This window comes from Marmota monax, unplaced genomic scaffold (genome assembly GCF_021218885.2).
Source record: "Marmota monax isolate L192 unplaced genomic scaffold, Marmota_monax_Labrador192_F-V1.1 WCK01_AAM20220418_F8-fsc00105, whole genome shotgun sequence".
NCBI classification, from domain to species: Eukaryota; Metazoa; Chordata; class Mammalia; order Rodentia; family Sciuridae; genus Marmota; species Marmota monax.
In genome coordinates this window covers 2,963,223-2,988,652 of record NW_026692947.1, presented here as the reverse complement: position 1 = coordinate 2,988,652, position 25,430 = coordinate 2,963,223, and the positions used below count along the sequence as shown (strand labels likewise).

Below are 25,430 nucleotides of genomic sequence, written 5' to 3'. Positions count from 1 at the left end.
CTAGGAATTCAAAACTCAGACTATGAAAAGCAATATTAAAGTGGCTATTAATTGTTTCATGATGTCGGTGGCGATACAGTTGACTCCTGCCTGCCAATGAACTTGTACCGTTCTGGATTTTCCTTTTCAGACTCTAGTCATTCACACTCTGTCCTAAATTTACAACAGGCACTGTGGTTTGCACCTGGATGTCAGGGTATTTGATTTACTTAAGCAGGATGTTTATTTATTTTTGCATGAGGCGATGGACTTTACTCTTCGCCAGCCTCCTGTCGGGCAAGGCTCACCCCTGCCCCCACAGGTCCTAGCCCAGCCCCCCTCCCCCCCCCACACACACACACCTGTCTGGCTTGAGGCCTCCCAGACTCCTCCTGGGCGACTGTTCTGCACTGCCTCACAGCAGACCAGAGACAGGCCCCTGGAGCAGAGTCTAGCTTTTCAAATCTAGCTCCCGTTCACCACTCTCACCACACATGGGGCCCCGGTTCCAGGGCGGGCCTGGTACAGTGTTAGGCACTCTAGATATCAGTCAGGAAGGAGAAGATGAGGCTGGGGGGCAGAGGGAGAGGGAGAGCTTAATAGTTTGTCCCAGAAGAGCTTGTAGTCAGAGGCAGGAAGAAATTCTTCTGTTATCATTCCTGTCTTTCTTTTTCCCCTAATTAGGAGGAGCTGTGAGTTCAATTCTGGTGGGGTTTGTAGGGCACAGATGTAATCAAGGAGAAGGCAGACATTGGCATTTTGCTCTCCAGGCTCCCCGTGGAGTCCCACAAAGACCAGCTGGCACGCTGTCTCTAAGGGGTGGGGGCGCCACACGTTGCACCCAATTATTCCATTATTTTGAAAGGCAGGCTTGGCCTCGGCTGTGGTGTTGTACAGGGCAGAGGTGACATAAGCTAGTGGAGATTCACACGTGTTGGCAACTTCTTTCCTCGGGGCCAACTCTCCTGGTTCAACACACACACCCGATAAAATAGGGGAGAATTGAGCTCATTAGTTTGATTGTTTATAATAATCATGATAACAATTACAACATGCTTTCCTTTGTAAGAGAAAAGGACACTCCTGACCCTCAGTAGCATTGAAGCTCCAGGATTCTCTGGACTCTGGATGAATCTGGTGGAGCCCTCCTGTTGCAGGGCTCAGGGTCAATGGCTGGTTGAATGCTAAAAAGAAGGTTGAGGCCCTGGGCCTTGTACGTGTTCATCACTTTCTCCTCCTTCTTAGAGAAGGACAAAACTTGAGAAAACACATGTCAGACACCTCAGGTTCACATTATGACCATCCCACACATTATTTGTAGAGCCATCTCTTGAATCTCTAGTCATCGGTTTCTGTATCTGTAAAATGGGCTGGTAATACTTTGCTTATAGGATTAGATAGGGGAGGCCTAGGAATCATATAGGCATTTCCCTAAAAGAACTATGACTAATCGACATCGTGGGGACACTCAATCTACTTTAACACTTATCATTTTACTACATTATGACCATCATCAGTGACTGAGTGGAAGGCATTGCTTTAAATGAAGAATCCTGGAAGAAATGATCACCTCCTGTCGGCTCTGAGAGTTTCCAATCTCAAAGACATCAATTTCATTTCTTTTTATCAGTCTTACTTGTCTGTGCCCCAGAAGATCCAGCCTGTCAATCAGACGCCAAGCCTTCAGATAGTCCTGGTGGCCCAGCCCCATGGAAGTTCCAAAAGCAACAGTCATCTGACCCATGCTGGATATCAAAGCCAGTGACTTCACATCAGAGACTCCTGGTTGGTGAGGGCTGCTGAGCAGGAAGGGACCCCAAAAGTGCATATTCCCACTCCATCCCAGCTGATGAGAGTCAGCATCATCCAAATTCCTGTGAAATTCAGGCATGTTTGCCAAGGCTTCTCAGCGACACCACTCTTCTCTTCCTGCCTGGGAGGGCATGGGTGTGTACACGCACTGTCTGGTAATGAGGGTCAACTCCAGCATGGATATACTTGGTGATTCTATATGGGGAAGTAACTACTCAGAATCTCTGTTTTGCAGCATTTTCACGTGGAAGAGGGAGAGAAAAGAAGGGATCTGAAGGTGGCAGGGGAGAGGACAATGCAGTCATCTATACACAAAGAGATAGTTTGGTGAGCCCAGCTGTTTTCCCTGGAAAACCAAAGAAAAGAATCAAGTGCAGGTGTGGCAGATGGGAAGCAGGCTTGTCTTTTGGATGGCACTTCCCAATTTGAAGACTACATCACTGTTCATTCCTATAATGTTGTCTGGTGTACAAAGCCCAGAAAGTGTTTTGTGTGTTTCTGTGAATCCTTATAAGATATTCAAGGAAATGGATATTACTTCCACTTTTTAGATGAGCAAACTGAGCTACCAAGAGATTTCACCAAGGAGTACATGATCAAATGGGCAATGTTTCCTTTTGGGGGAATCTTTTCCAAAATAAATAAATAAAACAGCAAGACCCTTTTTCAGGTCTTAGTGCCTGGCACACAGTAGAAGCAGGAAAGCATCCTGAGCCTTGGCCTTCACCTAACCTGTGCCTTCTATTCCTCAAATGTAGTAGTCCCTTCTGGCTCTCTACCATTTAACCACTCACATTTCAAATGCAGAGTTCTACAAAATATCTCAGGGCCCTGTGATGTAGGGCTGGGGCTGTAGTTGCCCAGGACTTGAGAAAAAGATACTCTCCTGCCAGAGAAATAACATTGGATGTAGGAAGGGAGCGAGATTAGGGAAAGAGGGCAATGTATACAGGGACATAAGCTCTGCTCGTGGGAGGTTTAGTAAGAAAAGAGTAAAATCCCACCGTGTTTGGTTTGGAGCCTTAACAGGCTTGCTACTGTTTAAATTACACAAGAAAGTGGGATTTGTGAAAAGAGGAGAGAGGAGGGTGACATCTTTATAAATGGTGCTGAGAATCCCGGGGCAGGTGCCCTGTTCCCGTGTCCTGGGCCCCAGGCCCCGTTGCCAGGGCAGAGGCCCACCACTCTGGCAGCCGGGCCGACTCTCGTTTCCATTCATGGGACTTGGCCCACACACTCCAATCTGGCCTGTCAGACCGATGCCTTTGTTCCTAACAATGTGGGGGGTAGAGGAGGCTGCTGCTTCTGCCATTGTGGCTGCCTGACAGTGTCTGTGGGGTGAAGGTAAGGTACAGCCTGGGGAGAAGAAAGCCCCCCACACACACATGCACACAAAGGGAGCATGTTCCTGCCTCTCAAAGTGACAAACCTGGAATCGGGGAAGTGAAACATGGGACGCGTCTCATAGCGGAGAGATAGGTCAAGTTGGTGATGGCATAAGGGGTCTCAGTTTAAAGAGCCGGATGCAATCCCGGCAACCACCAAAGATTACCCACCGACACTGGCAAGCAGGAGCCAGCTCCCTTCCCACCAGGGGTCCCTGCGCAGAACTCCTGAACCCAGCCCCCACCCCACTCCCAGCACCCTAAATGTATGCGCGGGCACACTGGCAGGCAGCGTTCCCATGCGTTCTGAACACTGATGGCTTGCCACCCCCACCTCGAGAAGGAGCAGACTAGAGGCTGAAAGACTGCCAAAGTGTGGCCAGCTTCCAGGACCAAAAATACCTCCTGTGATCCAAGGGGCTACCGTCCTGGCATCTATTTGTGGGGCTGAAGCTGCTGCTACGACAGAGAGGACTTCCCCCAGGGATGGGCTGGTTGCCCATTTGGGCCTATGCTCCCCAAGCCTGAGGGCTTGCTTCCCAGGGCCTGAGGAGGCCTGGTCCTGCCTGGGAAACGCAGACGTTGCTGCTAGCCAGTGTTCACAGCAAAGCCATTTCCCACTGGAAAAAATACAACTCTGTTCTAGAATGCTGGTGCCCTGTTCTCTCCCACTTCTCTTATCTTCTTCCCTAAGTCGCCCATCTCCTGACAAGCAAAGAAGAGACCTGGGGCCAGGGATAACAATATAGTAGCCACCGAAGGCTTTTCTGAGGGTGAGGTTCCAAGAGTACTGTGACAAGAGCAGGTGTGTGGGTTCGGGTGGGGGGCAGGGAGAAGTATATGGAATGTGCTATAATTTTTTAAGATGAGGATTTAGCATAAATAAATATTTTCTCATTCATTTATTCATTTATTTGATACATATTTATTAAACACCTGCTACATGCCCACAACCATGCTGAGCCATTGCTGTCCCGCCTGATGGAAATGGGGGTGAACCACCAGACACCAGTAGAGGACTCATTAGCCCCCAGGGGCTATGGGTTTGACATTAGTTGAACTAGATAAGAAAGAATCTCAGGCCAAACAGATACAAGAAAATCTGAGTCCCCTAAAAGACATAGTCTGGGAGTATGTAGTCTATTGGGTTACTGGTGTTCTTTTTTAAAAAATATATGTAAATATGTACTCAACAATGGAACAATATTCAAAAATTTAAAAGAATGAAATTCTCTGTCCTTTTCAACAACATGTATGAGCCTGGAGGGAATTATGTTAAATGAAATAAGCAAGGGACAGAGAGACAAACATTGCATGATCTCACTCCTGTGAAGAAACTAAAAAAGTTGATTTCATACAAGCAGTGAGTAGAGTAGTAATTTCAGAAACTGGGAAGAAGAGTGTGATGAAAGGATAAGAGAAGTTGGTTATCAGATAAAAAGTTACAGTTGGAAGCAGAAAGTTCTAGTGCTTTGTAGTGCAGTAGGGTGACTATAATCAACAGTAATTTATTATGTATTTCAAAGTAGGTAGAAGGAAGTACTCTGAATGTTCTCCACACAAAGAAATGATAAACGTTGGGAATGATGATATGCTAATTACCCTGGTTTGGTCATCCCATGTGGTATATAGTAAACTAATCACAGCACACCACATAAATATGTACAAGTATCAATTAAAATTTTTTAAATGTTCTGAAGAGGTAATTATGCACAAAATAGATTTCTACACAAGAAAGAAATATAGTAAACTTGCTCTCAAATACTTTTGGATGACTGAATGAATGAATACCCCGTGAGCAAAGAGACGGAGTTATTTAACTAGATAACTAGAGACTTTTTTCTAGTTTAGAAACTAGAGACTCACATATATTGCCATTGTTTCAGAGGATGTTTTATTGAAATACAACCATAAACTTGAGCTGTTGTTTTAATTCCTAAGTATATTGTAATTATACATTTAATAAGATCCATATTTGTTCTAGCCTATAGGACTAACAGTAATAAGTCTTTCATTTTAAAGATACTATCAGTATTTCAAACACTGTTGTTATATATAGGTATGTATATACATATGTATATTTAATTCTGTCGGTTCTCTGGTGAATGAAGGCAAAATTGTACAGATTGGACAAATTGAGACCTAGAGAAGTAAAGAGTACTTCAACCTCCCAATGCATCACGTTAGTGTCTTGCCATGGTTATGCAATCTCCAAGGAGTGCCTGGAACTCCCATAATCCCATAGGAACAGATCTCAGATGCTGTTCAATGGCAGTGTGGAAACCGGGTGGCACTGTGTTACCCTGCCTATAAAGTAGTCTCCTGACTGTGCTCTCTTTCTCTCTTCCTCCTCCCCTTCTCTCCCTTTATTAAGGAAGGGGGAGGCAAGCACAGAGGTGAAATATGTGGTGAATGGTGAATGAAGGATTCTGTATCATTTTATGCTTCCTTGCTCTTCATTCTAGAATTTATTTCTGGATCACAGGGTATGGGAGTGGTATCTGAAAATTATTTAAATTGTATTATAATCTTCTCAAGATGTGATTAAATCAAGACATAGGAAAAATATTCAATTTCTCCAAGTTATACAGCACTTGATTTAGAATCAGAGGGCCCTAATTTTTAGCTGTGAGCTTTATCAGTTAGATATTTCCAACTCTATCGCTGACAGTCTTAGGTATAGTTGGCCAAACTGATGTTCCATGCATTAAAAAAATGGAGCAAATGTTCCAGAATCTTTGAGCATATTCTTCAAATCATCTTCCTTAATAAATTGTGGTTTAAATTCTGTCTACTCAGAGATAAGAGGATAACAAGACTGTCTGGATGGGGAGACAAGATCCACTTACAGAGAGAAATAAATAATATAGGAAAAATATGATAATTTCCTGGACTGTTACCAACAATTCATGCTGAAGAAATTCAAAGAAAAGAACAGGTAAGAATCAGAGAAAACAGCTTAGATTATATGTGGCACCACATGACAAAGTCAGGATTAGTCAATACAAGTTATAGGGCATAAACTAAAATTAATTAACTATTCTAGAAAACTTTTGAAGTATTAGCTAACTTCTTTAAAAGTTTTAAAGAATTAGCTAACTGGAGTAAAGCCTAAATTCTCCCAGTTCGGCAAAGGAGGATCATTTGAGATGATTGTTAAGAGCAAATTCATATTCTTTCTCTCTCTCTCTCTCTCTCTCTCTCTCTCTCTCTCTCTCTCTCTCTCTCTCTCTCCCTCCCTCCCTCCCTCCCTCCCTCCCTCCTCCTCCTCCTCTCTCCCTACCTTTTCTTTCTAAAGGCCCTTAGTGCTAAGAATTTCACATAATTGCTTTTAAGATTTCAAGAGTGATTTTTTTTCTATGTATACCACTGAAGATAGTGCCCACGAGAGGGCAGTAGAGGAAGGTTATCAGACTATTTGGACATGTTGAGTAAACTCTGGATGCTCCAATCTAGAGCAGGGACTACGCAGATCCTGCAAGCTCGCTGGGGTCTAGTTTGCAGGTCCCCTGTGGGAAAGCCATGTCCTGACCTTGCAGAGATACTGACACTATATGGCCAAGGATCCGCCGACCGTGAGAGCACCGAAGTATGATCATCCGAAATCCAGAAACCTCTCATCTTAGGATATTAAAATAAGTTCTCTTAACCTCTTAGCCGCCACCTCTCTGAATCCCCTGCCAGGAAGCCTCCCTGGGTCTGGTTAAAGAAAGCTCTGCTCCAGTTCCCATCGACCCCATCCCAGTCAGGACTTGCCCGACGCCCAGGATCCCTAACAGAGCTGGAAGCTGGAGATTCCAAGTAGAAAGATGAGTAGAAAGCTCATCTTCTCGTTGTAAAAATAATAATTAACAACAACTTCAAACCTCATCTGACAGCTTGTTGGCTTTCCGAAATTCGTGAGAAGAGAGAATTTGCTCCCACAGATCCTGAGACCCAGTCTCCCCATCAAAAGAGGATGGTTCCTGCGCCCTCACTCCTTACTCAAAGATGAAGAGGGAGGTGTGCAGGATGCTCATGGTGACAGGTGATGTTAAGGGAAGAGGAGCCCTGGTCCCCACTGCCCTCACCCACTCTGGCTGTATCCTGGACCCCTCCCGCCCCCACCTCCCGGGGCTATGTCAGCGGGCTTGCAAGGCCTCGACCTGAATCCCCAGGCCCCGCCAGCATTTTCGTTGCCCCCTTGGCTACTTAAGGTGGCTAGTGGGTCCGGGCTGAGCTGAGAGCGGGACGACAGCGGAGCCGGCCACCCGATGCCCAATCTGATTCTCCTTTGTTGACAGCTTGCGGAGGAGGAAGTCCGCGCGGGCGGGGGAGGGGGCAGGGGGCTGTCTGCGGCGGGCGGTGCCAGCGACGGGCGCGGCCCCAGCCGGGGCAGCTTGGCCGGCAGGGAGAGGGTTAACGCACGGCCTCTATGATAATGAGCTGCATGGTAATATAGGGAGGCCGGCGCTGAGGGCTCTGCTGCCGCCGCCGCTGCTGCCGCCGCCGCCGCCGCCGCGGGAGCCAGAGCTGCCTGGCGGAGCAGCCTCCGCGCCAGACTGGAGCGGGAGGCGGCGGAGCGCAGTTGCTGGGAATTTTTCAGCCGAGAGGGCGAGCGATCCAGCGCGAGACCCCGCGAGCCCAGGAGCGGTAGGGAGCGCGAGCGCCCCAGCGAGCGGAGCAAACCTCGAAATAATCTAGAAAGCCAGGTTCCCGGAGGAAATGGGACTGTGAACCAACCGGGGAGCAAGAAGGGAAGGAAACGCCGGGATTGCTGATGTCAGAGGAGCCCGGAAAGTCGCGCTGGAAAAATCTGAAGACAGCCGGGGATCTGCTTCTTCCCCAGGAGAGACACCGCCAGCCACCCCCACACGCCCCCTCGGCGCCTCTGGGTGCCTCACGCGAACCGGCTATAGCGCCCGGCGGGGCTGCTGCGGGGCGACGGAGGACAGAGGGGCGCGCGGACCGGAGACCGAGGGGCCACTTCAGGAATACAGATAAGTGGCTGGTGGCTTGACGTGGATTTTAATGAATTTGGACTCCTGGTGGATTTGGCCGTCTCTGTGATTCCGAGCTGCGGGCAGGGAGAGGGGCACGCGCCGCCCTCGGCAGCCGGCGGCCCAGGCGGACCAAGCAGGGACGGAAGGACAGACCGACGTCGCTGAGCTGGGTAAGCGGCGGCTGGGCAGCGCCCTCCACCCTCTCCCCAAACGCGCGCACACCCGCCGCGGTTTCCCCCCCCGCCCGCTTCTTTGGGGTCCCACCCCGAGCACCCGGGCTCGGCTGCTGCGGGAGAGTCCCCGAGCGGGCTCGGTCACTTTCGCTGGCCGGAAAGCGGCGTGCGCCCGAGTGCCGGTGGACTCGCGGCCGCTGCCTCCCACCGCGGGCTTCACGGCTGGCCACCGGCTTCCCAGCACTGGCTGCGGGCGGCAACAGCGCTCTGTTGCGCGCTCCACCGCGCACCTGCCGGCACTCTGCGGCTTGGGGGAGCATCTGGGCGGTGAGGCTGTCCCGAGAGCTGGAGCCCAGAGAGGGCCTCGGTAGCACGACAAGACAGCCCAAGGCCACTGTGGCCAGCCATCGATTTGGGGGCGTTCACTCCGATGCTGGAGTCCCTGGTGGCCGCTAGCTGTTCCTTCAGATCAGGGGACTTGGGATCAGGGGAAAGGGAATGCATCATTTGCGCGGGTTCCGGAAGGCTCTGAAAGCAATTCCAAGGCACTGAATAAGGATAAGTGTTCCGCGTCCCTCCACCACTATCAGCACCGTGGTGTAGTGCCCTACTTGGAACCCAGTCCTCTGGTTGGAGCAACACTTGATGTGTTGGGGGTTGAAGTGGGAGTTTGCCCAGGGTCCCAGTGGCAATCCGGCAACCTGTGTGAGAATATTTCCCTTGGTCATGTCTCACCCTACTAGTCATAAAGGTATCTTAGAAAATTCTAGCCCCATTTGTTTATCCCACAGGTAGTCTCTGTAAATGTTACTCATGGGTTAGTTGGCCAACAGAGAGTCACCAGAAACTGCCATTCTAGGCCCCGGAAAAATGTCCACCTGTTTGGCACGACCCTTGCCCTAGGAGAAGCTACCCCACTATAGCTCACTCAGGTCAGATCCCAATAGACATAATGGAAGAGAAGAAGCTAAGTAAAAGATTTCGGATTCTAGGTTAGTTTCAGGTCTAGAAATGAAAGCCCCGTGAAATGGGCAATGGAAATATATATAATCAGGTCTCCTGTAAAATCCAAGATCCTAGGGAATCATGACATACCAGCCATGAGTGTGCAAGAGCCTTAAAGGCAGGATGATTTCAGGGAGTGGAGCTGCCTACAGTAGCTCCAGACAGTGGCATGGGGGGTCCATCCGCTGGAGAAACCCACATTTGGGGCATATCCATCCCTTCCTGTTGATGAGTGCAGTGAACCAGGTTTACCAAGATGAGTATATGGGACGGGCTGGGCTGGATTTTGGAACAGGAGTCAGGTTCAGCCCTCCCACATCCCACACAATAGCAGGCTCCTATCTTGCTCTGCTTCTTTCCCAGACCTTGAAACTTCACTCTCCCCTGGGCTGGCTTTGAATTCTGGAGCCTTCACCTGAGCAACAGAGTCCTCAATCCTCTCAAGAGCTAGCTCTGGCTGGAGGAATTCAGCTATTCCTAATTGAAATGCACAGCTTCTGTGCGGTCACCCCAGAAAGCTCCTGAAGTTGCTCTCTGTCCTCTCCCCTCTGACCTCCAGGCAAGAAGAGAGAAGAATTCATTAACTTCCCCCTCTCCTCACAAAGCACCATTTGAACTAATTACCTCTGATCTCTCCTAGGTGGGAGGTTAAGGAGAGAGGGTAGGGAACCAAGGAAAGAGAGCGGAATCTGTCAGAGTACCCTTTCCAGGTTGTTTTTTCTCTCCCCATTTCCATCTGGCGTCACTGCCTCTCACCTTCAAGTCCCACCCCTATCCAATCCCGGAATTTGCCCCCGCTGCCATCAACCCTCTCCCATCACTGATCCTCTTTAGGGACCTGCTGAGAAAGGGAGAGCAATGCAGACTACCATCTATGCTCCCTCATTCTCTTCAGCAAATTGTATTAGGTTGGGGGCAAACTGGCTTGCAAAGTAGTTAAATGGAAATGGCATCTTGAGCAACGTGCAGTTGCTGCTGAGGAGCAGTCGGACCCATAGTGGTAAAAGACCAGAAAGTCTCCTCTGCTCCTGGGACCACAAGTCTCCTGGACCACAGGATGATCCTCAGAGGGGTACCTCCCAGTCTAGAGCCAAGAAGGAGGATTGGTTGGCCTTTCAGCCTATGTCTAGGTAAAGAGCAAATAAATAATATCATCTAACCATCACCCAAAACTGTGTTATTCCAAGACTGGTGAAACCCCTGTCAGAGCTGGCCTAAATTCCTCCCTCTGTCTCCAGAGTGCCAAGGAACATTCATCCTCCAACTCTCTTGACCATCAAAAGCTGCAGATGTGGTGAATGTAAAAGTTCACCATCTGTTTTGCAGGAGTCTGTGCTCAAAATGAGGTTAGAAAGAAAACCCAGCAAGAACAGCCTTCTCTACTAGGTCCCTTTCCCATTTACAAATACTTCTGATTATTCAGCTAATCTTTATTTCATGGGCATGTTACAAGAAAACACAGGAACAGGAGGGGAAACCAGTGACATGGCTAAATGTACAAGGCAGCAGCTGGCAGCAGCCTAAAGTCACCAATTCAGGTACTATGAAATATTTCTGGTGCTGGAGTTGTCACTATCTGGGATTTTTAAATAATTTCTGGCCTACCTTGTTCTCTATGATTGCCTCCCCAGCATATAGGGTTTGTGGGGGAGGCAATTCCTGTCTCCTGCAAACCCCCACCTCCAGCTGTCTTCCTGCATTGCCACACAGCTGTCCCCGCACACACAGACGGGACACAATATACTTCTGTCCATCATGGCAAATGGAGAGGCAAGGAGTGCTGAGCCAAGCCCCCACCCCCCCATTCTGATCATAAAGAGACTGGAGCATTGTGTTACAGTCTGTTAACTAGAAATAATTCAGGATTGTCCATAGGGAAACTGCTAGGAACAAGCTTTGAGGTGCTGGAGTTTTACAGCTCATGTGCACGCCCCACCCCATCACTACCACCCTCACCCGGGGCAGTCTGTTATCAATTCATTCTATGTGAATATTCTATTTCTCCCCTTCACATATGCTCAGTTCAAACAATGATGAATGGAACCGATTCCCTTATGGGAAACAGTTTTTTCACTTAGTTACAAAGATTTCATGCCTGATTAAAGTAAATGAGGGGTAAGTGGGTGTCCTTTTTTTTTTTCTCTCTCTCTCTCCTATTGGTCATTTCTAAAGGTGAGCCCTGTGGAGACAGAAAGAAAGGCAGTTCTTCCAGGGGTCAAACAGCTGGTCCCAAGGCACCCAGGAGGGATGACTGGTAGGAAAGGGTCACTCCCCTTCTCCTCTGCTTAGCCCTCAGGCTCTCAGCCCCATTCCCTGGCATTTGGGCATATGGAACCTCTTTATCTAGTTCCACACTGATCCATCTGGAATTGGAGGGCAGAAATAGAGGTGAGAAAGTTCTTTGTTGGGGAGCGGGGTCCCTACTGGGAAAGAATGGTAAGAGAGAAGAGGAAGGGAAGACAGGGAGTTAAAGAAAAGGCCTTGGGCCTGAGCCCTGTGGAAGTTTCCTGCTCCTGTACTTGGTTAACCATTAACCTCCTGCCCTGTCCTGGCCTTATCTCCCACTTGGGTGAAAGGATATCTCTAGGAAACCCACAGGACCAGCAGGTGCTCACCGCCACTACAGAGGGCCAGTTTCTGGCCCTTACCCACCCTTTTCTCTCTCTCTTGCTCTGCATCACTGCTCTTCCCAGCCCCTGCCACCTGTCCCTTCACCCAAGCATTGCCTGACGTTTGCATGGCAGGCTGCAGGTCAGAGACTGGGTAAGAGGCAGAGTGGTGGGGAGAGCTGATCAAAGGGAGCCATCTGGTTTCACATAAGACCTCAAGGCAGGAGATCAGATATAGACAGCTTCCAAAATATAGATAAACCCATTAGGCCCAAGTTTGCTTGGGAGCGGGGCAGGGCAGGGGAGGGGGGTAGAGGAGGGAGTTTTTGCCAAAGCTCTATTTACCTGCAGGAAAGCTCAATTCCAGACTGCTTCTCATTGGCTTCAGCTTAGGGGTCCTGATTTGGCCTCTGAAGTTGGACCATTGGATCTCAGAGGCTCCTACTGAAACACTCTCACTAGTCAGACCTGTCCTCCTGAACTTGCGAGAAAAGCAGCATGTGGACAGAAGATGCAGATCAAGATGCAAGCAAGAAGGCACACGTGGAAAGACAGATGTCAAGATGAAGACAGGGTCGCAGATAAACGTGAAGAGGCAGAGAGACAGAAAGGGAAGATAAAGAAGGAGAAACTGACAGTGTGCCAGGGCGGAGAGAGCTAAGCTGCAACCCAGGGAGCAAGCAGGGGCCTGGGGGCGGGGAGGCAGCCAAGAGGGGCAAGAGAAGCTCTTCTCAGTCCACCCAGGCCGGGGGAGGCTCTGGGTTCACAGGGAAGCCGAAGTAGCAGGTCATCTCCACTAGAGGGGACTCTTGAAAACGAGGCTTGGCTTGAAACAGTGGCTTTTGTGCTTTTTTTTAGAGGAAAAAAAAATGGATGAGATAAATTAGAAACTCACAGCTGCCACTAGTTAGAGACCACAACTGGTCAGGTCCTGTGGCTATGGGCCCTCTGGGCCTCTGTCTGGTTGCAGGGTGTGGGAAAGAGGGGCTGTGAGTGACTTGGAGAGGCCTGGCCCACTGGATGCCTGGGGTGGGCAGCGGGTGACATATCCTCAAGGTGGCAGGCAGTACAAGTTGCTGACCCTAGCCAGGAGGCTCTTGCCTGTCTTTATCAGCAAGAGTAGTTTTTGGCCCATTCCCAAGATGCCTTCACATGCCTTCCTTTCTCTGAATCCCCAAATGCCCCTTTTTTTTGGAAACAATCTCAGGTGGTGGCAAGGCTGCTCTGGAGGAGACTTTTTTTTTTTTAAGACCTTTCAGGAACTGAACGCATGTCAACGTTGTATCACTGATTTAATCTTTGTCTTCATGTTCTCCGTGGGAGTCTTTCTCTGAATTCAAATTCCCCCTTTCATTTCAGCAGAGGACAATATTGAGGAGAGAGAGAGAGCGCGCACAGAGTCCAGAGGCTTCTCTCATCTAGGAGATAATAACTGTCTAACAGGGAATGGGAAAATATTGAAGTTTGTGGATGGGCAGGGGGCCAGAGAACAGCATCTCTTCAGATCTGATACCATCCTCTGATATTTAATCTCGGTTTCCCTTTGGCTCAAATTTACCTAGGGTCAAGAGTGAAGGAAAGGGAGGGCGGAGAAAAGAAAGAAGAAAAACAAGATAAATGTATCATGTTATGAAAGTTTAATCCTGCTTTTCCTTGGCTAAAATTACTTTCAGGATGAGAGATAAAAGGCAATGGAGTTGCCCTTGGAAAGTTCAACCTGTCTTTCAGAAAGAAGAGGAGGAGGGGTCCTGGGGCTCAGAGTGAATAGCTGGTGAATGATTCTCTCCCCTCTGTGACCCCTCCAACACACACACACACACACACACACACACACACACATACATACACACACACTGAAGCTTTAAGAGGATAGCAGGTTTAGAGGTGCCCCAGCACTTCTCAATCCTCCCTGAGGATGGAGACTCCCAGGCTTTCTGGGTTTTGTATTTAAACACAACCTTATTTTCTTGTTTGCGGATGGAGAGATCAAAGGACAAGTGAGGGAGAAGCACGGCACATATCCAACTATGCCTGCTGATTTGAATGGCTACACCAGTGGTCTTGCCCCTTTCTCTGAACCAAATAGAAAGACACAGAAAGCGGGAATTGGAATCCATTTGAGTTTAAATAAATAGGGATCGATCCCGTATGTAGTGCCAAGAATGTAGTAGCTATCAGCATAAGGATGAAAAAGTCAAAGCTCTTCCGTTCAAGAAATGCGCAGAATGCTGGGGACAAAGGAGAGTGTCACATAAGCCAAGTACCCCTACTGCCCTTAGTGAGAGGCAGAATACAGTAAGAAGCATGGGACTGGAATTTCAGAGAGAGCGAAGGCAGACAGCCCCTCAAAGCTTTTACTCTGAGTCCATAGTAATGTAGATTTTCAGGAGAGAGACTGGGAGGTGCCTGAGAACTTAAGTTTCCTGTCAAGAGCGACAACCGAATGCCCTCCCAGATTCCAGCCTGTCAGGACTACTCCAACCCATTTTTCCCCTCATCCTCCTCTGTGAATTTTAAACTGACAGCACTGGATTTATTCTCTCTTGGTCAACATCCTAGAGCAAGATCTTCAAGGTGCACACTCTGCTGCCACAGTTTTCATGTTGCATTCTATGTAAATTGCATCCCTTTCCGGTGCCTCTGGAGCGGGCAGTGTGGATGCCAGTGTGGTTGGCCAGGAAATGTTATTACTCATCCCTATTCACAGGGCAGTGTCTGGAGTCCTGCTGTTACTCACCCACTGTTATCTGAAGAAGTTTATTGAAAGGGTAGGACCTGATATGGAAAATTCAAACTTTACCCCTCTAGAGAACCCTGACTAATACAACCCCTACACCTTGGCTGTGTGGGGGAAGACACTCCTTGGGAGTGTCGGCCATGTGTTTGCTCCCTGGAGAAGGACCCATCCTCTTTTTTAAAGTTTCTTTCCAGGAAGAAGGCAGAGGAGAGCTAATGGAGGGAGGTTAAAAGGTGGCAGATTTCAACTGATGTTTAAAATATCCTCTAATCCCATAATGGGACAGAGTGCTCTCCCTGCACCACAGAGTGCTCAAATCAAGGCTTCGGGAGCTACCCCAGGGAGGGTGTTGGGATGAGGACCCCTGCACTGCAATGCACAGAATCAGGGGAGGCCCAGGTTTCAAGAGGCCTGTGAAACTTCTGCAGTTCTACACTTTCAAGAATTATGGGGTATGTGGAATGATCTTTCTGAAGAGAAGCAGTTTGTGACACAATTCCCAATATGAAGAACCAGAGACTCCAGTCTCTAGATTCCAGTACCTCTCGAGCCTTCGTTCTCCTTATTCCCAGCTTCTGATTTGGTGGGACGGTGGAGATTCAGATGAAGAACTGCAACTCCAATGCCTCCTACCAGTCCCCAGTGTAGACATCCCACTCTTAAAGTGAACAAGAGCCTTCCAGGGACAGTTCAGAATGTCCTGTGTGTTGCCATGGCCCTGTGACTATGGGCAAGTTGGTGAACCTCTCTGAGCGGGAAGCCAGGCCGAGGGCTTCTGCCTCTAAGGCGGAGAGGACGGAAGGTTCAGGAGGAGAGGAAGGAGTGTGTGGAAAGCCCTGCCTGTTTGGAGAAGCAGGAGGACCAGCAGGCAGATAGAAGTGGCAAGAGGGGATGTTGCCGCTTTGAAGTGGTTTCCTGCCTTATAAAAGCGAAAGGCCTCGGCTGGGCTGGGTAAATATTACGTTGGCCTTTGACCTCCCACCTCCCCTGACTGCTCCCCTGGCTCCCCTTTTTTTTTTTTTTTTCCTGAAGAAGAAACAAAAACACCTGAGAGAGAAGATCCTATGTTCTGAGCTTCACAGAGGAGGAGGTTTCCCTGCCCAGAAGGCTGACCGCCCACCCTCACCCCAACTGCCCAGACCTCCCTCCACTCCAAGTACATGCAACTCCACCTCACCGGTGCTTTCCTAAGGCCAGTGCCCCCTGAGGTTGATCAGGAAATGAACAAAGTTCTAGTCTGCTGTCCCACTGAGTGTGCCAAGGACCAGGTTTCCGAGTTTCAGAGACCTGAACTACATGTGGAGCCGGGAAGCCACCCAGGCTGCTCACACAGGAGATTTGAGCCCTACCAGGAGGAGACCGACAGATGGTCAGGAAGAGCCTGGTGTCAAAAGCAGGCTCCTAACACATAGGAACAAAGTGCTTCCCTTCACACGTAAGCTCTGCCCTCTTCCTGAAGGATTTCTCACCTGTTGCCCAGTGGTCGCCTTCCATTTGCTCTCTGGTCACAGGGAGGAGATAAGAGAGCCACAGATACGCTGGCAGAATTGGCTCCTGCCTCTGACCCAGCAAATCAGTTTCTCCATCTGTACAATGGGAGTGAGCTTTTTCATGATTGCTTAAGTGCACTTGCTCATCTTTGCTTCTGGAGCCAGGAAGAGAAAAGAGTCTTACAGAGTTAGAAAAGTGACAGTTGCCGCAAACATGAACAACTAACTATTCTAAAATTTAGAGCAGACTAAAAGTCAAGCTTGCGTCATATTTCTATTTTTCATCTTAGTGTCTCCCCCCTACTCCCTGAATTTATTTAGAATTTTCTGGAAAAAAAATAAGATCTAATTAAAGAAAATTTGGGGACTAAAATATAAAGAGCTAAAGGCTCAGTGAGGACCAGAGACAGAAGGAAGTCAGTGGTGACCTTGGCAATGAGGTCACAGGCAGGGTTCAAGGCCAGCACTGAGTCAGGGGGGTTAGAATTTAAATTCTAAATTTGCTCTGCTTAGGGTTTTAGTACCTTCAGCTCCAAGAGGTGAATGACACTGTCATAGAACTGATAAGTAGGCCTTGCTCTGAGAGTCACTGTCCCCCAATCCTCCCACCACCACCACCCTGGGTCAGAGGAAGATCTCAAGGGCCCTAGCTGCCTGGCTGCAATCGGGCTCGTGCCTCCCATGCAGAAATAGCTTCTTGCAGGAGGGGCAGGGATGGGGTCGACACAGCATGAAGAACATTAGCAGGAGCCCAGGCTGGACCTTGGGGCTTAGGAGTTGGATCCTCAACCAATGTGGATCATAGATCAAGACATAGCAGGATATCTTGGGAGGAACATTGGCTATCTTGTGCCGGACCCAAACTCACCCATAGCCCTCCCAGCTGGAGCACAAAGGGCCTTGTCCTTTATTGGCACTGCAGAGCCTGAGAAGGTGACTATGAGAGGCTAGAGCCCTGTGTATTTGACGGCACTAAGGGCCTGTTGCAGAAAATGGGGGTGATGTGATGCCTTGATTTTTTTTTCCTAAATATTATTTTTCAAGCAATTTGAATTACAAATGAAACAAGCATTCTGTTTAGAATACTTGGGAAATGTCTCTGAGTATTTGATAGCAGCTTTTACCAAAACCCAAATAATAGATGTGAAACCCAAGTCTGAACTGGGTAAGTGGCTTGCCCTGGGTCACACAGCAGGGCATCATTCACTGCTCTCCAATGGCTAGGAGGTTTGTTTGCCCCTGCCGGTCCTGCACATTCTCTTGATCTGCCCATTTAGCCACTTGTTCTCCCCAGTTGCTTGCTCTCCCACCCGGTGCCCAGCGATTTCCCCCATCTTTCTGTTCCTTGAGTTTGGGCAAACAGAGAGCTCATGACGAAGCAGTCTTCCCCCAGAGAACCAGCCTCCCCTCTTCTCTGCCCATCTGCCGGCCTTTAGCACACACCCACTGCCCCTCCTGGGCACTGGGCAGTGTGGTGAAGAAATGGCCCCCTCTCTTAAATAGCTACAACCAGCTTTCCTCCATCCATAGCAAGCCTTGCTATTTGTACAGTCAATGGCTCTGGCAAGGCCAAGCCACCCCTCCCTCCCCAAGAGGCACTGTAGGCACTGTTTGTGTTTCGGTCTCTATAGACTCAGCATTCACAACTTGAAGAGGCTGAGACAATGACCCCAGCAGCTGCCTGCAGACTGTGCTGGCTGGGAGGCCCAGAGGGCTCCCCAGTCTCACCAAGCTACAGGGAGGCGAGAGGCAGGGAGTATCAGGCCAGCCAGGAACTGAGCGCACCTGGGAGCTTTCCCAGGCAGCCATGGCTGACCCAGAGGGCACAAGGGGAGGGGGGCTGGAATCCAGAGGAGTGGTTCAGGCTACCTGACTGACTTCTATTCATGCTCCCAGCATTGTTGGTGAAGATTTCCACCAACTGAGGTTTCTGGAACTCCGGAGGACAAAAGAGGGTCCTGGTCCGGAAGACATAACCTTTTCTGGCTGGTGGCCAGGAAGGAACAAAATATTTATCCAAATAAAAAGAAAGAAAGAAAGAAAATGGAAAGCTTCACCAGGAAGCTGTTCAGGTAGAAGAAAGGTACATTACTTGCAAAGAGTCTGAAGTTGGTAGCCCTTGGTTTAATTTGATTAAACAAATGTTTATAGAATATCTACTATGTACCAAGTGTAATGGGTGGGAAATAAGTTACTGCCCTGGATCTGGACAAGCTGACATTGTGGCAAGTGAGAAAAAGATGTGCTCATAAATCCTGGTCATACACATTCAAAATGGGTATTGAAGGAAAATAGAGGAGAGAGATAGGCCAGAGCCATCCAACCTGGAGGAGGTTGCCTGAGAAGGGAATGAGCTCTACATCATTTGGAGAATCCAAGCAGTAGTTGGAAGATGCACGTGGGAATTCAAATGGGAAGCAGAAAGTTGTAACAGGTGATTGCTGAGATCCCCACCCACCCCAATTCCTCTAACTTTGCATCTCCCTCTTTTCTACTCAGTAAATTTACTGGAGGAATAGAAGGCCTCCAAAAAGTAGAGTTGAGTGTCAGGTTCATCCAAATAACCCACAGCTACTTTCTTTAATTCCAAAGTAAGCAAGGTTGGTTCTCACACCTTCGCCCCCATGGCTGCCCTCAGAGTGGGGTGCCGGGAAGGCTAGGTGGGATTAGTCCTGATCTCCCCTGGAGCCAGAATTCTCCTAATCATGTCAAAATTAGCACTCCCTCTACAAGCAGGGCCAGACCCGCTGAACTGAGATTTGGTCAATTCTCTGCTTGCACGGCGCTAACTTCTAATCATTGTCATAAACAGGACTGAAGCAGCTGCTCACTCCAGTCTATTATCAGCTTGGTTGGAGACAGAGAAATTTAAATGACAGTAAGATGCTTAGCAAAGAAACGAAAGTCAGTGTTAAAAATAAAGAAAACAAGACAGCTTGTTTCATCGAAATAGAAGGGTTATTAAACAGCCCTGAATTAATCAGTGATCTGCCACGGTGGGGGATTGAGGAGCAGCCAGGCCAGGGCTGAGAGCTGGGAGAGGTGGATGGGGGAGAGAAGCCCCAGGAAGGCATGTAGGAGCCACTGTCATCTGGGGCTGGCCGCAGGGACTGAGGTCTTTAGAAGGGAAGCTGTCAGGGGACTTGCTGCCCACAGATAAGGACAAATCGAGGAAGGGGGACTTTAGCACAGTAGTGTCACTCTGTAAAAATTTGTGCTTCTGGATTCTTTCCATCTGCCACCACCTGGGCAGGCTCCTGGGACTATCGCTAGGCCTTAACCCTTGCCCAACCTTCTCACCAGCCAGCACTGAGCAGGAGCCAAGTGGCATTCAACAGCTCCCAGTCCCTGGCCTTTTGCTCCCAAATTTCACAGGGGGTCTCCCAGAGCTTAACACTGAGTTGTGGCTTTTTATAGGCCCCTTCCATTCCCAAAGAGTGGTAACAGGATCCCCCTCAACCCCCGCCACTATGGGCCTAACTGGAAGCAAAGAGTGACCTCTGGAGTACATGATATCTCCTTTGCGGTATCAGTTAGCTAGCCTGCAACTCCAGACAGCTGAGAAATAGGGTAACATGTTTAACTACTGGAGCCCTGAGGCCAAGGCCTCCTTCTGGATCCAGTCCCTTAACCAAAACATTTAACCTCAAATATACCTAAGTCTTCTCACCTATAAAATAGTGATGCTCAGGCCACTGCCACCCTCCAGGATTGCAGGAGGGGCATATGGAGGAGAGGATATAGTGACATTCTTAGGGAATGATATGATCACTGTACAAAGAGAAAATAAAAAAACATATCAGAAGACCGGTTTTCCTGAAGGGAGGGGGTGTGCTTGGGAGGAGGCAGGCTTGCTCACCCCGTCTAGGGCTGTGGAGGGGAGGGCGGGCGGGTGGCCGCACATCTGTGCGCACATGTGCATCCATCCGGGTGTGTAACGTGCTGGATCTTGAGTCAATCATTGCAGGAGCATTTTCTTTGCTCTTTGACCTCGACATTCTTTCTCCTCACCCAGCCCTCTCTCCCAGTCCCTCCTGGTTCCCTCCTGGCTGTTTACCCTTTTCCAGGCTGCTCTCTCACACCCCATTCATCATCCCATGCCTGCTTCTCACTCGGGGAGTTCTTTTCATCTCTGAGCCCAGGTCCTCCCACCCAGCCCAGCCAGCCTGACATAGCCCCTGCTTCCCTTCAGCACATTCTTCTGCATGTCCCAGCCTCAGATAATTACGCCCTTCACGTTCCCTCACAGGAGAGATGAAGGGTCCTAGACATCCATCCCTCCAGTGCAGATAGAGCTTCAGGGGCCTCCAAAGTCTGTCTCTCCTGTTTCCTTGTCAAGGAGCTTAAGGTATTTAAGCATTCCCCAGACCCAGCCCATCCATGTGCATCTCTGCACAGATGGAGCCCTGAAAGAGCCAGACCTCTGCCTGGAATTCCAACCACCCTCCGTTTCCATGTGTCCCTTTTATGCAGCTCTACCACACGTCCCCTGCTGGGTGCGTGAGTGTGAACACACTTGCCACCTAAGAGAGGCTGCTTGACAGCTCAGGATCTGTTCTGCTGGAGCAGAAGTCTCAGACAAAGAGAGAAAAATAATAGGAACTGAAGATGGGAAGGATCGGGGTAGGACACAGTCCGCTTAGGATGCTTCCTCATGAAAAGGAGGTGAAGCTTCCATTCAGTGGCTGGCTACTGGCTCAGAAAAGCAGAGAAAGGAGATGTGGGGGGTGGAGATCTCCTCCTCCCCATGACCTGCTTCCCACCTTCCTCTTTCCTCCTTTGCTCCCTCCTTTCCTGACATAGGTACCTGGACAAGTCAGCAAAACCAGCACAAGTGGTCCTTAAATCATTCAAAGTTCCTGAGGTGAGAGGGGAACTATCCATGAGGGCCAGGACTAAGGAGCTAATTCCACTGCTCAATGATTGCCCTCACTCAGAGCTGAAGCATAGCCCTTGAGATTTAGGTGGCCGCTCTTGTCAAGGAGTTGGTGCCCTTGTCTAGTGTTTCTCCAAAAACAGAAATAAGAGTAGCTGGTGTTTACTGAAAGCCATAGAGTTGACAAAACAATTTCATAATCACCATCCCATTGAGTCTCACCACAACCCCACAAGATGTCACTTTACAGCCGAGGAAAGTGAGGCTCCCTTCAAAAGGCTAAGTAACATGTGCGGGGTCACCCAACCAGTTAGTGGAAGAACTAACTGTCTCCAAAGGCCATGGTCTTTTCTCTGCATCTGCTGCCTGGCAGCATGTACCAGAGTGAATTTGACCTCCTTATGGACACACCCCATTTTAAACCTTCCTAGAGAAGTCTCTTCCCACCCCACTCTGCTCTTGATCACTTTATCAATTCACCACTTACTAATATTATGCACTTCTTACTTTATTAGATGGAATGTGGCTCTGGAGCTCTCTTGCCCACACTTTCTAGTAAAAGTCTGGATAGTGAATCCTTCCAAGACAGGTAGGATAGTCCTGTTCTTCGTTTTCCCCCACTCCATCCACCTAGCCAGTGAACTTGATCGTCACCCAGTGGGTTCATGGTAAACAAGAGCCAGGATCCTTCCTGAAATGTTTTCTCCCTTCTCCGCTGCCTCTCAAAGATTTCAGGTGACAAGTCTCTGGGCCAAGCATGTTAGTTCAAACCATTTCTTAGAGCAGATTAGCAGGGATGGTGTCAGCTGACAAAATCAAGAGAGTGCCCCTGTGTTCCCTCTCCACAATTCAGACTGAGTGAAAGTCTGGAGTGAAAGTGTTCGTGCCAGCATTGCACGGCACGCCAAGAAGCAGAAGGTACTATTCCTGTCCTCAAAAAGAGCCTCTGTCTCAATGAGAAGATCAGACATAGTCACATTAAAAAAAAGAGAGAGACAGAGCGTCAAGGCTGTGTGCAGTGTGTCCTAATATCAAGAGTGTGCCGAACCAGCAGTTTTAAACCGACTTGAGAGAGAGAGAGCTTTGAAGGATGGGCAGGTTTGCATAGGCAAAGAAGAAAGTGGAGACCAGCATTCTAGGGAGAGGGCACTACAGAGGTGACACTGAGCCAGGTGTTTGGGGGACTCAGCAAACAAACCAGTTTGTTGAGGGTAGAATCCTTCTGGGAGAGTTGGGCATCAGAATGCAAGGGACTTGAACTCAGGTACTTAGGGTTCTGAGCTTGTTTGGACAACAGCAGAAGGCATGGAAAGTGTTTCCACAGGTGAATCCTAGCCCTTTGGCCGTGGGCCTGGCAAAGTGAGATAGGAGGGTTGAGGCAGAAGAAACAAAGCGGCCAGAGACATACGTGGCAGAATGTCTGTCCTGGGTCTTACTTGCCAGTGGCTTTCAGCAGGGTCCATAGCAGAGGAAGGCCTGGATGGTATTATTTTTGGAGAGGCAATGCCAGGTTTCTAGGGAAAGATGCCACCCTTGTGAATTTGGGGGAACCCTAGCTTCTGGGAATGGACAGCACTAAGAAATGCACCTTGATCTTGCACCAATGGCCACTTTCCCTGACACGGAGTGGAAGCATCAGGAATGGAGAGTGCTCCTTGTCCCTGGAACTTGTCAGGGACTGACTGCGGGAAGCCACTGAGCACAGAAAGGAAGGGTGGTCTGCAAGAGAAAGCAGGAAGCACCTCACCTGGGTTCTCCTGGGTCTGTTAACATTTTTCTTCAAGAGGAAAAAGATGTGGACAGCTGGGGTTGGGGAGGGGAGAAGGTGGGGTTTTAGGGTCAGCCCAGGGACCACCATTCAGATGAGTGCCTGGCGCTTCCTTGGGCTTTGCCCTCCCCGGTCCTTTGTTTCTCTTGTTCCCTCCCACTAGTGTGAATTGGAGCCATGTCATTAGTCTTTGAAAACATTATGTTTAATGGCAGCATAATATGCCATTATGTGGAGTAACTGTAATTTATTTAATCATTTGGTTGGGCACTTTTTAACCCGCTCTCCTGCCCCGTTTCAATCTTGAAGAGGCCCCAGCTCTCCCTTGTATAGTAAGGATGAGAGGAGAAGACAGAAGATAGCTTTCCCAGGCTCCTTGAAAACATCATGTGAGATTTCTCTTGACGACAACGGCAGCTATCAAACCTCTTGCCACAAAAGAGCCCTGGACCCCACCTGATAACTGATAACCACGGCTCCTGCCAGCCCCGACTCTAGCCCAGCTCCATTTCCAAAACACAGGATCAGCTCAGGATAGACGTCAATGGAACTGTAGAGCCTCAAGATGTAACCTTTAAAGTGAAGGACTCACCAAGTCTTATTTAACATTTTGGTGAATTTTCCCTGATTGGTGATAAGAACATTTGACTGAAAAATAAATTTTAAAAAATCTAGACAATGTATAATAATGGAGAAAGCCTGGGCCTCCGAAAGCTCTGCTTCCTAGCTGAGTGCTCCTGGTCAAGGTATTCAAGCCTGCTAAGACTCAGTGCCTTCATCTGTGAAGTGGGGATGTTCATTGCCACTTTGCAAGGCAATCACAAAAGTACCAGTAGTGTATATTCAGAGCACAGCATGCCACATAGCAGATGATTGGTAATAATAATGGTAGCAGCTACTCTTTATTGATTTTGTTATAAAAAACAAATAGGAGTTGCTATTATCATGCTACTCATGGGCCTTAGGATATGAAGTCCCTTAACATGAATTTTGACTTGACTTAGCAAAGTCATATCCCCTCTTTCATCCTTTGTCTGCCTTTGGAAGGAACTGGGGATTCCTTTTCCTGTTAGTTAAGCCAGTCATGCCTATCAGAACACCACCACCAGGTTTAAACAGGATCCTGCCTAGGATTAGGGGAGATGTGGGGGGACCTCTTCCCAGCCCCACTTAGTGCAAAGGATAGGCACACTCCCGGGACTTGCCTCTCATAGCCTCAGCGCCCTGCTTATTTGCAGAAATCTTTTCTGACCCAGGAGGGAGGTGGCCATAGCAAGTCAGCCCTTCTCCCTGGCTGTCCCCCAGAGGGGGTTGAAGAGGACAGAGCCGCAGGAAGAGGGAGCAGGATAGGGGTGTCAGGGAAGGCAGCTGCTTGAAATTGATTGCTCTTGTAGTTTAGTTTATACCATGCGGCTCTCTCAGCTCTGCCCGGGTGGCGACCTTTAGATAATAAAGGGAATTCTGGGAGATTTCTGACAGGCCCATGACATATGGGGCGGGTCTGCAGGGTCAGGGGCTGTATCTCCCTGCTCCGGCCCCAGGGTAATGAATCTTATTTTGACTTTGCAAATCCAGCCCAGTCTGTGCCCCAGAAAGGACCAGAGCCATCCCCTCCCCACTGCCAGCCCCTCAAATAAGCACTCATCTTAGAACCCTTCATAATTCAGGGAGACAACTCCAAACTTTTATAGCCCACGCAAGGAGAGGACAAACACTGGATGTTTTTCTAAGGCCCTGGGAGAGCTGGTGTGGTTTCCAGGGCTCAATCAGAACCCACTGAGAGACCTGGGGAAAAAAATACACCAGAAACTCCCCCCTGGTATGAAAAGCAGTGGTCCCAGGATAAAGGCCCACAGTGAAGGAGGAGCTGGGGTGGGAACGAAGCAAAATCTCTCCCTGGGAGTTGCAAAATATCTCATCATGTGTTCTTGGGGTCTGGCAAGTGACAAAGTCAATCTCCTGGGCAGAAGCTGAGGACATGGGCAGGAGAGGCCAAAAACAGTAAGACCCACTCAGCAGGAAAAACAGAAATCAACAAACCTAATTCTCATCCCAGAGATGTGAGAGCCCAGCAAGTGGGTTGTCTGGGCCACTGTTTTCCTGGGGAGTTAAAGAAGCATGGGTGGCTGCCCTGGGTTCTCATGGAGATGTTCAAGCTCTGCATCTCTACAGTGCCCAGCCCTGTGGCCATTTAGACCCACCCGGCTACTCACAAGCATGCATGTGCACATACCCCTTTTCTTTAAAAGAGAATTCCTGAGCAGAAAAGTTAAAATCCATCACTCGTTCCTGCTGCATTAGTTCACCAGGGTTGCTGTAGCAAAGTATCACAGGCCACGTGGCTTTGGCAAGAGACACTTTCTCTGTGTTCAGAAGGCTGGGAAGTCCAATATCATGGAGTCTGAGAGGTTGAGTCCTTTTGAGGGCTGTGAGGGAGGCGTTCGCTCCAGGCTTCTGTCCTTGGCTTGTAGAGGATGTCTTCCACCTATGCCTCTTCACATTGTTGTGCCTTCGTGTACCTCTGTCTTTGGGCCAGCATTTCCCCTTCTTATGAGAACATCAGACATACAGCCTCCTGTCACATCCTCATGTTAACTGCACTACCTCTGCCAAG

General features: G+C 49.0%; 1 protein-coding gene across 1 annotated transcript in view; it reads left to right on the top strand.

Moving 5' to 3' along the window:
- Positions 1–7,643: 7,643 nt before the first annotated feature.
- Plxna2 (plexin A2) overlaps positions 7,644–25,430 on the top strand; it is a 208,252-nt gene continuing 190,465 nt past the window's right edge. The window contains exon 1 of the mRNA XM_046452125.1: positions 7,644–8,328. The gene's annotated coding sequence lies outside the window, so the exon portion shown is untranslated. The remainder of the gene's footprint in view (positions 8,329–25,430) is intronic.